Source organism: Teleopsis dalmanni, chromosome X (assembly GCF_002237135.1).
Source record: "Teleopsis dalmanni isolate 2A chromosome X, ASM223713v2, whole genome shotgun sequence".
NCBI classification, from domain to species: domain Eukaryota; kingdom Metazoa; phylum Arthropoda; class Insecta; order Diptera; family Diopsidae; genus Teleopsis; species Teleopsis dalmanni.
Window position 1 is genome coordinate 2,820,514 of NC_051848.1, and position 14,893 is coordinate 2,835,406.

Below are 14,893 nucleotides of genomic sequence, written 5' to 3' on the forward strand. Positions count from 1 at the left end.
TTTTCGCTTTCTTTAATTATAATTTAATAAGATATTAGCACTTCAAATAATAAAGAAAATGAAAAACGATTTAAAAGCAAAATTAATTACGTTGTCACATCAATCAAAAAAAATTATTATTACTCGTATAAGTCAGCGCAGTGGGAGATGCTATTCTCAGTGCTCATCTGTTGTACCGTACGTATAGCGCATCTATGTGACTTGACTTTTCCACTTTTTCTGCCCCCACTTTGTCTATTGTCAGCGCATAAAAAAGGCAATACATCGTCGAAACGCAATGTCAAAAATGTAATAATTCTTTCTTTTTTTACTTTTTTTTTATTTTTTTATTTTTTTTGTCTCATTTCATTATTTTAAATAAACAGCGAAAAACTGATTTATTTCTGCAAAATTTATTAGCGCACTGAAGAGAAAACAAAAACAACAAAAAGAAAAAAAAAAAACAAAAGGAAATAAAAGTAAAAATACACTGAAAACAAAAAAAAAATCAGATCAACGCGTTTACACTCATAAATGTCAGAAAGTGTCGCATTTTTTTATGCGCCCATTACTTGCCCGCTTGCGAACAGATGGTCAGAAAGTCATCGGCGTTGCTGTCATCGTCGTAGTCGTCGTAGTGGTCGTCGTTCTCATCGTCATCGCATCTGCAACTGTGCCAATCCACGTATCTGTATCTATATCTGTCTGTATCTGTATCTGTTGTTATTATAAAAATATTTATGCGCCGAATGAAGGACAGCCATCCACAAATGCGGTTTTTAAATTTATTTAATAATCCTTGATGCACATATATCATGTACTTGAACAAGTGCTTTAAATAGCATTTTTCACAAAACAAAACAACACAAAACAAACTCATACGTATGTAGATACATTTGTATATATGTTTATGTGCATTTAAATAAATAATGAAGAGATTACCGAAATGATTTACAAAAGTTCCTACGAATAATGCGGCTATTACTCGTATAATGCAAATTTATCGTTTTTCGTTGCCTTAAACGCTCCTGGACTGCAGATTCACATTAGCGAAATGCCATAAAAATTCTTTAAATAACCGAAATATTAAAGTCTTCATAAAGTGGCATTAATATAAATTAGCAAGGATATTTCCAAATGATGAATACACATTTTTTATGTATATTTTGTTTAAGCAATATTAATATTAAATAAATTTATAAAAATTTATAATCACAGCTGCTTTCTTTTGTATGTGACTTGCAGCGAGAAAAACAATAGGTCGTTCAAAATGTTTATAGTACTTAATTGTCTAATACTATATGCATAGGATGTACACAATAGTCCCAAGTCTAATAGTCTATAATATGTAATTGTCTAGTCTAGTCTCTAGTCTTTAATCTAGTCGAGTCTAGCACTTTCTCACTAATACAAATAATAAGAGATTAATAAAGTACTTGATAATTGTACAATAATACACTGGAATACCTGTTAATTTGGCTTGCTGTAATCAACACATAGATCTACTGGTTGCTGACGACATCAGTAGGAGGAAAAAATTTCAAAATTCTATATTCAATTTATGAAGTGAAGTCACAGGAATAAAGTACACTTTAAATGGGCAAAATGCACTGACATAAACAGGCAGAGCACTTCATTCCAAAGACTAGATATTCAAATTATAGAGCTCCCAGTAGTGACAAAGCAGCATATAGATTAGCTTATAACGGCGATACCTAGTCATTCCACTTAACCTTATTAGCCCATTGTGTTACCGTATATAGAGGAAAACTCAAGGTTTAAAACCATCTACAACCTTCGGCGAAACATAATTAATATTTCATTCAGTTTCTTCTCCAGATCGACGTATCCCGTATTCCTTATTATGATGTATACCTTTACCGCTAATGGAGAGTAATCCATCATTGTGCTGTATTGCTAAGACATTCTTTAACTTCGCAAAATGTACAGCTCCCAAAAATATTAAGTGTGCTCATGCCAACACAGAAAAGTGTTTTTTTTAACAAGACCTACGCATTTAATGTATTCCTTATTAATATATCGTATAGCACTAATGAAGGCCCTATGTTCCAGAAAGAAAATAGGATTACAATATTTAAGCAATAGAGTGTAGCCCGCCCGTCAGTCTGCATATGATCGTTCTGTAATCTTTTCGTGAAAATGCTAATACAAATGGAATATACTTTACTTAGTTAAAAAAAACGCTATACTTAAAAATCTAGTAGATATTACTTTGAACTTCAATACAATGTCCAATGTCCACCACTCTTTATCCGTGGACGGGTATTTCTACTCAATTGGACTTGTACTACTCAAAGTATAACCATAATAAATAAAATTTCATTCATTAGTCCTACTACTTGCTTCTGGATATAGTAACATTAAATGGAATAAGAAAACAGATAATTTGTTGCCTGCTCTGGTGCTTTCCTAAATGTATCCCTAGCGGTACCGGTTTATATTCCCTTAGAGACCGTTAAGAGAAGCACTTTGCTCTATTTTCTTCAGCTTGTCAATAATATATGTAAGAAATTCAGTTCATGTGTAACATCCCGGTTAACATGGCTTCCATACAACAAGATCTAGTCGTTTAGGTAACTTTGCATCCTTTTTAATACTGATTGTAAGAGTTATGGAAACTTACAAAATAAAGGAAACTATTAGGTATATTCTCTGTGAAACTTTGGCTCTAAAGGTTTACGAGAAGTTGAGCGTTTAACTTCTCCGACTTCTTAAGAAGTTACTTGTTTGACAATTTATTAGACTCTTTATCAATAATGATGAAATCTAGAATGAGATGAGAGCTATCAAATTATCTAAATTTAACGCGATGGATTTAGTCTGTGGATTTAGTACTATCCTAAAAACCTATTTCTTCTCGAGGTTAGAACTGAACATTTACAGAGAAAATCAATGATTATTTTTCCTTTACATTTTCAAATCTTCTACAATGAGTTATGAAAGGAATATGCAATATCTTTGCGAGCGTTCTTTGCATGAGTTACCCATAGATGTCGCTACTACTGTTTTTACCATTTCGTTATTGTTTTATATTTAAGTTTGTCTTGTTATGAACAAAAGCCAATAATAAAGTAGATATAAACACAAAGTGAACAAAAGACACAAGTAGCAAATTTTGACAGTTGTTGGAAAATTTATTGACTTTACCAGGTGTGATACGTTCAATTGATTATGACAACTGTCGTCGTCAGTTGAAAGATAAAGAAAAACAATCACAACTACAACAACAAAACAAGGGAAAACAATTGTCAAAGTGAATCACAAAGAATGAAGAAGAAAGGAAAAGAAAAATATTTTTTTTAAGAAAAATAAAAAAAGTAAAAAAAATCGGAAAACTCACAACTATTGCAATTTGTAATAAGAGATCTAAACATTTCTGTTACTTTTTCCATACAACTTTTGGATTATATACACTACTATATATATATATTTATAAAAAGAATATATTAATTTCATTTTAATTTAATTTTATTAAATTTCACTTTCTTTTCGCATTGTCACTTGCACAAGTTGAACTCTCCTCTTTGTATGTTTCTATAGCTCAGGGCGCGCACCTTGTCAACCTTCAGTCATATTACCCTGTGCAGTTGGGATATGTCAAATGAACAGCAACAGCAACAACAACACAACAACAGTAGCAAAAAACAAGAGCAAACAACAACAACATTGACAATAGCTTGAAGTGGCGTAGCGTGAAGAGACAAATGAAATGAAATAAATCGCTATAAAATGAAATGGATAGAAAAATTGATGACAGTTCATTCTCATGGATTGTTATTTTTTTTATTTTTTTTTGTATTTTTTATTGTTTTTATTAAACTTAATTCACAAAGGACATTTTAACAATGCAAAAAAAAAAAATAAACAAATAAGAAATAACTACATATATTTAAATATTTTTTTATTATGTATATATATGAATGTCAGTCGGTATCTCCAGCTGCTCATCAATATAATTGCTTTATGTTTTAAAATTTAACTTAAGTTTGAATTTTTTTACTCTGCCAGTTTTAAAAGAAAATGGCCACCTTTGAAAGGAGAAGGCCACCTTTTAGTTTCACTTAAGCGAAAGTAATTTTTCATGAATTATTTTTTTATAATTTTTGTTTTGTTTTTATTACTTATGTGTGTGTGCATGTATATTTACATATTTATATATTGCTTCCTTCGCTTTGTTTTTACTAATTCTATTTTTTTCTTTTGGTTTTTTTCCCTTTTTCCTTTGTAATTTGTCTTAGCCACCACCTTGATGTGGTCTATTTGCTTGTCTGCATTTTTTGCTTCTTCTTCAAATTTGGTCAACACTGTATTTATGTTTATTTTTTTATTTCGCGAAAATAAAACCACCCAAAAAGACAAAATAAAAAAAAACAACAACAATTACAAAAACAAAACACTATATTCCGTTTGTTTTAAAGCATTTTACATTTTCTTCAGCTGCTTTCAGTGTTGTTGGTCGGTCTGTGTTGTTTTGTTATTGTAATAAGCATTTTCACTTACGTCTGCTTCTTCTGTGTGCTGTTGTATTGCCGTCGCTATTGCTGTTGTTATTGTTATTATTGTGGTTGTTGTTGTTGTAATTGCTTTACATATAAATATTTCACTTTTAATACTTTATCCGCTGTGGATTTCTTTGCTTACAGTGGGTATGTTTGTACGTTAGTTATGTACATATATTTCTTATTTCTTGTTTATATGTTTCGTGTTAACATTTGGTATTTGTTTTTTTTTTCTCTGTAGCTTTTTCTTTTTTTTTTTTTGTTTAAATTTTAGTTCTTCATCGCGTACGTAAACAAGCGTACAGATTATTTTGGCAATTGTCCAAAATTCATGGTTAAATTCTTTGCTGTCCTGTTTGTTGTTGCTGTTATTGCTGTAGCTGTTGCTCTTGTTGTTGTTGTTGTTTGCTGTTAAATTGTGCTATTCTTATGCGTTGCTTTTGCTGTTGCTGTTGCTGTTACTGCTACCGCCACTGCCACTGCTACACTCCTCCTCCTCGTGTATTATGGTTCTGTCTTGCTGCCGATGACTATTGTCGCTGCCTTTGGTGTTGTCTTTTAGTGGGAAATTCTTTTTTTTTCTAGTTTTTTTTTCTTTCTGCATTTTGTCGTTTTTGTTGTTGTGCTTTTCTTTGGGTGTCTTAAAAATCTGCTTTAATTAGTAAGTACAGTAGCGCGATTTGCTAACAGTGTGGTAGCAAAAAAAAAAAACTTGAAAAAAATGACTGTAGTGTGAATACAGTTGTTTATGTATATGTGTCTTCTTGTTAACAGTGGCATATGTTGAGTTGGTAAATCTTCAACAAACACATGGCGTACATATTTCTATTTGCTAATTTTGAGTTTTTTTTTTTTTGTAATATTTTGATCATCTTAATTTTTATTTTTTTAATTTACAAAAAAAAAATTTAATTTTATTTTTTTTTCTAATACTTAATTTCTATTTAATTAATATACAAAAAAAATTTTGAATTTTTCAAACTCATCATTTTTCTTTATTTACAAGCCAAAAAATCCTTATTTTTTTCCTACTTTCTTTCAAAATTTTCAATTTTCGTTTTATTATTCTTATTTTTTTTTTCTATGATAATGTTTTTAAATTTACTACTTTATGGAATCCTTATTTGTTTTCTTAACTTACAAAAAATAAGGATTATTTAAAAAGCAAAGAATTTATTATTTAATTTACTTTTAATTTCTTTATTTCATTTCTTTTAGTATTCAATATTAATTTTCATATTAGATGTTCTAGAAATATATCATAATAAGATAAATGGTAGTATTTAAAGCATATTTCCATTTTCAATATTGCCATCTAAATAATATAAGAAGATTTTTTGACGCACCTCGTAGCGTATGAGTAACAAATTTAACTTGAATTCCTTCTACTACATTATATCTTTTGTTATTATTATTACTATTATTATTGTGAAAAGAGGTAGTGCACTACCACCTAAAAGATCTATTGTGCCCCTTAGTCGCATTAGAGTGTTTCTCCAAGCGCGATTTTTTTAATGAAAGACAATGTAGAACCTATCTTTCCTAGTCTTAAATCTTTAAGATCTATGAATTACTATTGTTACTTGGGACTATTTAATTTAATTAAGATAATAACATAAACCATAGTTTAACCTCCAGCTGACCTAATGCATCAGGAAAGCATAGCCCTGTTCCACTAGGAAGAAGCCTCTTTCACGCTAGGTGCAGACGGCGTTCTGTCACTTCCAACGGACTCATTTTATTTAAAGCCAACCGTAGGTAAAATTTCAGTTTCGATGAGAAGTAATGTAAACTTAATTAAAGAACTCTTCAGCAACTGAAATGGTATTCTACTGAGAAGTAATGCCTCTTTATTTAGTTCCAAGTACGAACCGAATACTTCTTTAGCTGAACAATTATTTTCTATTTCTAATGCTCTTCCTAATAATTATAGGATTGTCTCAATTATTCTAAATATAAAAAATGAGCACATACTTTAGATCTGTGCTTTAGATAGTTTTAGATATATTGGTATTGTTACGTAGCTTTTCACTTACATTTTTGAATACCTTTCTTAATACCGCCTTTCTGCTGGTAACCCTACTAAAAGGGGGGTGGTCATTAGCCTATGTCGGGGCAATTACACAGTGGTTTTATTACCTCTGCTTTCTGTTTTTGTGGTTTCACTACTGTTCAAAACCTCTCAATTCTTTATTTGTTATTAGATTATAGTAAAATGTAATCGTTTTTATTTAGATTTATATTATATATAAGTAATTATTTAATAAAGTCTTAATTGTGTTTTTTATTCTTATTTTCAGGATGTTAAAATAAACTTTGTCAACATATGCCATACTTTGCAAGTATTTAAAGAATTTTTATAATACCAAAAAATCGATGGTCGTTCCATTGAAGGTAAGTTCAATTAAAATAATTTATATAAAGGTTTTCTTATTAATTTATTGAATTTTTTTATTTATTATTTTTTTAATTACTATTTTTTTATAATTTTTTTTTTGGTTTTTTTTTTATTTGTTTTTTATTATTTTTTCTTTTTGATATTATTTTTATTTTATTTTATTTTATTTTATTTTACTTCATGTCTTTTTTTATTCTATGTTTTTTTTTTATTTTATATTTTTTTATTTATTTTTTTTATTTTCTCTTAAATTTCTTTTATAATTTAGTTTAAAAAGCAATTCTTCTTTCCTTTCAAAATGTGTTCGATTCTAATTTTCACAGTTAAAAGAAAAACTATCTACCTCAATATAAGAAATCATTATAATATTTTTTTCTACTCTTGATATTTTTTTTTTGTTTTGTGTGTTGTTCTGCTATTTAATATTTACTAAAAACTTTTATTTATTTAAGATTGTCAAAAACAAAAAAAGAATTCAATGAAATTGTAAACTTTGTGCATTTTGAGTTAACGAATTTTCCATTTTACGCTTTTCCAATAAGAAAATAAATAAAATCACTGATATTTTTTTTCTTTTCTCTATTCAATGTTTTTTTTCTTTTGTATTTTTTTTTAAATAATTTTACAAATCTAAACAAAACAAAAAGATTACAATTTTCTTAAAAGCGCTTTGGCCTCGTCTGTTCTGAACCACAATTTTAATCAAAAACGCGCACAGCTCGCTGAAATGAGCACACACCACAGACGCTGCAGGTTTAGCACATTTCGCTGTTGCGGATAGGAAAAACAAATTTTACTGAAAAAAAAAAAATAAAAAGAAAAAAGAACCAAAATCTTCAATAATATTTTTTAACAATCGAGCACGTTTTTCGTTTTAATAAATAATAAAAAAAATATAAAGTAAAAGTGAAAAGAAGAAACATAAAAAAAATAAAAGTTTAACTAAAAACAAAAAAAATAAAAAAACACAGAAATAACAACAATGCACATCTGGTATTGAATGTTTATATGGCTATGTGTCCTTTTGTCTTGTCGCTCTCAATATGTCCTTCTTACTTATTGTAATATGCTTAAGTGATAAATATGCATTGAATTTAGGTCTCAACGGCCAATATTGGCAAGTCCTTCTCTGTAAAGCCTCATCAATATACTTCAATTTATTTCAGTCGTGTTCTGGGTGAGAAATGCTCTTCGGTGTCTAAGAGTTTTCCATTACAAAGTTCGATTTTGTTATTTTATGTTTAGTATTTTATTCTTTTTGTTTTGATGCAATTTTTTTATATCATATAAGTAGGGATTTATGTTATTTTAAAGATTTCTTTTAAAATTTCAACGGTCTTTAGTTTTTAAAAGGATTTGGTATATAACTCCGTGTCCGCGTAGAATATCGTCTATTATGTCCAGTATTATATAAAGAATAATTCCTACTCCAAGCATATAATTGCCAACAAATGCTCTTGGGTGTATGATGCGAAACCCCTATTCCTTTACAAAAATAGAAAGCCACACTATCCACCAAAACGCCTTGATATTTGGCTTTTTTTGATAGTTTGAAGTATTATCCATTTTGTGACAGAAAACTGAAAGTCCGTATTTTCGTTTTAATGGTGAACATTATTATATATGTCTTTACTGGGTTAATATCTTATTCATAGCTTGTGACCTAAGCTCTTATCTTAACCAAGATCTTAACTAAGGTGCATAATATCGCTTATTATGTTAGGGAGTATATCGGATAGCGAGATGTATAAGGAGTATATAACCACATCAGCTGCATACGCTACTGCTTTCACGCCCATTCCCATTTGCCGTGACCATGACTGCCTGCATGACATAGTCCTACCACCATGTGAACAGTTTTTTTGAATTTTTTGTTTTTATATAACTTTTATTAAAATTATTAATTAACTGTTAGTATTATCATTCTTTTTATGGTTATTTATTTTAATTAATTTAATTTAATTTAATTTTTTTTATGCTTAATTCATTTGACTAATTAATATTGTTTTTTTTGTTTTGGTGTAAATATTTTTTGAAATTTTCTTATTTGTGGTTAAAAATTTTTCCTTATACTCGCCTTGCTCTATATTTGTATTTATTGTGTTATTTGCTTTGTTATTGTTTTTCCTTGTCAAAGCTGACCACAGCTATTGGCGGCGGCTAAGCATTTTCACAAGTTAGCCAACAATAATAACAACTGTCAGAGCCGCCATATTTTGTGACATTTATTGTTGCGTTACTGAAGCGGCACATTGCGTTATATTGTGGTTACCACTGTTGCCACAAGTGTTTTTTGTTTTTTGTTTTTGGTTACTGTTGACTTTTTTTTTGTTTCTATTTTTTATTGTAATTCTGGGCCAAGGTATTTGTTATTTGCTATTTGCCATTTTTTTTTTTTTGGTACTTATACTTGCACTCTTTACCTTTGTTGGTCTTTGGTCTCGGCATAGCAGCCGCCATGTTGAGTGCCTCATAATAACATTTCTTACTGCTTCTGCTTCAGCTGTGACTGCTGTTGTTGTTTGTTAATTTACTGATTTGTAGCGTATTTTATCTTCTTTCTCGTTCTCTCGCTATCTCGATACAGTTGTTGTTGTTGTTAGTGATGTCTGTCATTGAAATTGTTTTCAATTGACTTTATTTTATTAGTCACTTTTACTACTTATTAAAAAATTTAATCATTTTTTTTTTATTATTCACATCTTAACGAAGCCGAATTTTGCCCTTTTTTGTTATTTGTTTTATTTTTTTTTTTTGTTTTTGTTTTTACTTTTGCATTTTTCATGTGGGTGTGTTAAGCCTACATACAGTACACAAAAAGAAAAACATTATTTTTTTTGTTTACGTTTATGTTTTATATTCGTTGGTATGCCTTATAACGCTGTTGTTGTTGTTATCGTTTGTATTTTGTATTTGCTGTTGTTTTTTTTTTTTTTTGATTTCGTTGCGTTGCGTTGCGTTGTCTCTTGTATGCAATAGACCGGATGTAATGCGTTGTGTTCCAATTTCCTTCAACGCACAATACCGCCAGCAACTTCGTCATTTGCGTTTTTAGTTCAACAATTTGTTTACAAACTTTACCAACATGTCTGTTTGTATGTCGGCTTGTTTGTCCATATGTCCGTCTGTCAATTTGTTTGTTTATTTTTTGTTTCTTGTATTTTTTTTTAATTTTTGTTGTACTTTTTTCTTATTTCATTTTGTTTGTTCTGTTGAGGTGTGATCTGCTCTAAATTTATTTTTGCATTTCTTTTGAATTTTTTTTATTATTAATTATTATAAATTTATTATATTTTATTATTTTTTTATACATCATTTTTTTTTATTTTTATTTATATATATATTTATTTATTTTTTTGTATTTTATTTTCTTAGTTAGAAGGGTTCGAATAGAAATAAAAAGTCAAGAACAAAAATTTTGAAATAATTTATTAAAATTTGGGTAACGCCATACAACACTATTTCGAGTATTGCAAAGTACTCATCATCAGTGGTCAAAGGAATTATTCGAATTTCTTTTTAATTAATTTATAGTCCGTATATAATTTGTTTGGACTATAAGTGCCAGGCTTAGAACTCGTGTCTGTAAAAGTAGAAACGATGAGTAATCATATTTTACCACATGTAACCAGTTTTTTTCCCGGTTTTTTTTTTGTTTTTGTAATATATTCTTTTTTAATTTTTTTAAAATTTAATTTTTTTTTGTATTTTATTTTTGTGTTTTATTTATATGTTTTTTTAACTTAATTTTTTTCGATTTTTTTAAATTATTACTGTGCTTAGGATGTTTACTTAATAGATAAAAATTAAAAATGTTTTTTTTAATAAAAATTACACTTAAAAATTTGTGTTAAATATTTAATTGTATAGTAATTTTTATAAAAAATTATTTGTATTACATATATTTCGGTCTATCTCATGATCACCTTTAGTATACAATTAATTATTAATTTTTTTTTATATTAAATTTAATTTTTATGTCAGCTATGACGGTAGTGACTATTTTACTTACTGGAAACTATTAAATTAAATAGAAAGATTTCCAACAGTACTAAATTACAACAACAAAAATTTTTTTAATTTTTTTTTTTTTAATTTAATTATATTTATGTTTATTTATGTTTTTAAATTTCCATATCTTTGTTTTTGTTTTTACTTCTTGTACTCTTCAAAATTAATTCATTCAGTAAGTCTACATTTTTTTTTTTAATAACTACACAAGGCTATGTTTGACTCCGTTACCCTTTTATTATGCAACACCCCTTGATACATCTTAAATTGTAGTTTTTTATCAGTGACTTCTAGTGGTTTTTCCAAGTTATACTGTTCTTCCACACTAATTCTATGACTAAATTGCTACATTGAACCACTAAACACTAAAGTACAAAAAAAGAACAAATATACTGCACTTACTCACACTCACACAAATACAGAGAAAAAAATAAAAAGAGTTCTTGAGTGTCTTTCAAGCATTGTTCTTTTCCATGCGCTGATTAGTTTTTGCAGATAAGTTAGAGTCTTTAACAATTGAAATTTAAAATTATAATTAAAATATATTTTTCAAGAAATTTATAAATATTTATTTAACCAGAACTTCATAGTATTTATGTTTATATAAATACTTTGACTCATGACTTTGTCGAATGACTCAATTAAGCGTGAAGCCATCTCAAAGGTGAACTCTAATGAACATAACAAAACAAATATATTATTTTCATTTAAATTTCTTTAATTTTCTAATTTTTTTTTATTTTTATTTTGTTGTAAAAGCTTAGTAATACATATGAGTCATTCCTTAGTTCTACGAAACCAATTCATTATATATGTATTCTATTATATATGCACATGTTATATGTTATTTGTTAATAAAAAGATGCTTTGTTTTGATTTTTGCTTAATGAACCAATAGCATAGAGATCACTGCAGATCTCTTAATCTTAATTACTTAGATTGAAGATGTTTATAAATTGCACCCACAGATGAGAACACTTAGTTAGTTTCTGGAAGAATAGTCTTAAATTATATATCCAAAAATAAAAATAGAAATAATGTATTAAAACATAAAGTTATGATATGTCATAAGATCTATTGACTACGCTATTTAGATTAGAAATAAATATACCCCATATATAGTTAATCTGATTAAAGAGTTTTTGGGTATAAATGAGAGTCTACAGGTAGGTTATATATTTTGGATCATTAGAAAATGTTGTGTCCAAAGATCTATGATTCTATAACAATAGTTATAGATAGTTATAAGATAGTTTTTGGAAAATAAAACTGAAATTATAATTCCAAACATTCAACTTGAAATTATATATAGAAATTACTTTCAACAATACAAAATGGCATCATAAAATCTCTTGACATCCTTGTCTAGATGATAAATTAAAATGTTTTTGAGAATTAAATATATAATGATAATTCCAAAAACAGAAATGCATATCATACATATATATTACTTTCAAATTTACCAAATAAACACATTAGATCTTAGTTGTTTGGATTGGAAGTATATATATCGGATCTACAGGCGACCTGTTTATTTTGGATCATTATAAAAATTTGTCCAAAAATATATTTCCTAAGCGACTAGTATCATCAGTTCAATATAATTTTATTTTTTATTTTAATTAGTTTCAAAATATATTGAATACATTGGATCTATAGACAGTGGCTGATTAGACAATTTTTTAAAATAAAATCAGAAATTATGATTTCAAAAGTAGAAAAAAAAATTACAGATTAAAATGATTTGCGCAGTTTTAAAATTGGTTAATAATTAGTTATTAATTTTATGTTATATAAAAATTATTTTGAAAGTTACAAAATTAGTTCATAATATCCTTCTTGTTTCGATTGAAAATATGTTTAACAGATTTAAAGGTGAATTGCTTATTTTGGATCATTACAAAAGATATCAAACGATTCAAATTAGGCGTTTGGTCAGCTTAAAAAATTAAATTTTCAATTTTATTCCAATCGGAAATGTATATTTTTCGTTTCCAGACTAATTTGGTCAGTTCTGAGAAATTTAATTTTCAATTTTATTTAGTTTGAAAATACTTATTGTATATTTCGTTCATTTTGGATCATTACAAAATGATGTCCAAAAATCGAAATTAGTCACTTAGTTTTAAGAAATTAAATTTTCGATTTTATTTGAAATATGTTTTTAAACTTTATTTATTAAAGCTTTTTAAATACCAAGTAAAGGTTTATCAAAATATTATTAATTAATGTAAATAAAAAAATCACACGGTAGTACTACTTATCACTTGTTGTACTAGATAAAAAAATAAAATAAAAATAAAATAGATAACGCAATACAAGAACCCCAAGCTAACCTTACTAGAAAGTAAATAATCTATTAATACGTTATTTTGAGTGTTTCAAAAGCTCCTTGTTTGGAATACTTCGTTGGCAATGACTTATCAGTTGATATAAATGATATGAATGTATTTATTCACACGGTTAATGCTACTCTAGAGAAATGTAGGCACGTATGGAATTAAATCATGAGAAATGGACTAATGTGTTTTATCAATATACGAGTACAATAAATTTTTTCTTCAGATGGAACTCTTTTTGTATGCTAAAATAGATAATGTTAGATGTCTTTGTCATAACCACGTTATTATACTTTTAAAGAAATTAAAACTTATTAATTTAAAAAGAATTGTTTTTTTTCACCATGAAAAGTTCTTTATGCAAAAATATTAACTTTTTGTTATTACTACTTAAAAAAAAACTGACATCTTATTATGTTAGATTAGGATAACTCGACTAAAAATTTCGAAAATATTTATTTTCCTTTAATTTGCTTAAAAGGAACCTTCCTTAATAATTTTATATAAAAAAAAGAATCCTAAAAAAAGTGTCTCATCATACGAGGAAACTATATCCGAGTTATCATAGCACACAATGCAGGGCAGAACATGGGTTAACTCCACCAAAACCGTAATTACTGATCCCATATGTCGAATCATTCCTTGAGTGCGTTAATAAAACACTACACTCCTTTTGCCATTACCCAGCTTTTTCAAGAAGTAGATTTATATTGTTAACTTATGATATATGATAAGATAAACCTTGTTCATACTATTTTTACCCGGTCTTTTTCGTTCGTCAAAGAACTTTTGAAGTTTAAGTTAGAGTATTTAATTTTCAATTTTATTTTTTTGGCGTAATGTTCAATTGATTGGGTGACCTAACTTTATACTGTCTTTCACTGAATAAAACCTATATCCCCTCCTATATTTAAAACTATTTAAATGTGTTTCAAAGAAAATTGGTGTTCACAACAACTAAAAAACTTTCAAAATTAGCTACTGTGTTCAGATTTTATTTGGTTGTAGATTTCAATCATAAATAAATGGTGTTGAAGTGCTAAGTTTCAAATTATAACCCTAAACTTTCTCTCACAATACTTCAGAAGAAGTAGACATTGAATAGGGCCAGAACTTTGGGTTTATTTAACGTGATTACCTGCCGTGAATGCTTAACGCAATGATGTTCTTAACACATGCATCGTTATAATACGCCAATAACCGTCCATTATCGTGTGAAAATAGTTTCCTCGTTGGTAAGGAATACTTCAATATGGTTGGAACACATGAAAATGGTTACAAAACTGTCTATGAAACTATGGACATAGTTTTCTCGTTTGTGCGAAATACTTTAGAATGGTAAGAATACTTCAAGATGGCTAGAAAACTGCTTACGAAACTATGGACATAGTTTTCTCGTTTGTGAGCAGTACTTCAGGACGGTTAGAATACTTGAAGACGGCTAGAAAACTGCTTATGAGATTATGGATATAGTTTCCTTTTTTGGTGAGCAATACTTTAAGATGGTTGAAATACTTTAAGATATTTAGAAAACCTGCTCACCGTTAGAAAAATGGCTTAATTATAAATTCAGTTCAACTCTTTATATGAAATTAATTAAAAAACTCAATCGATTTAATTTCGAACAATACTGACAATGCTTTAAA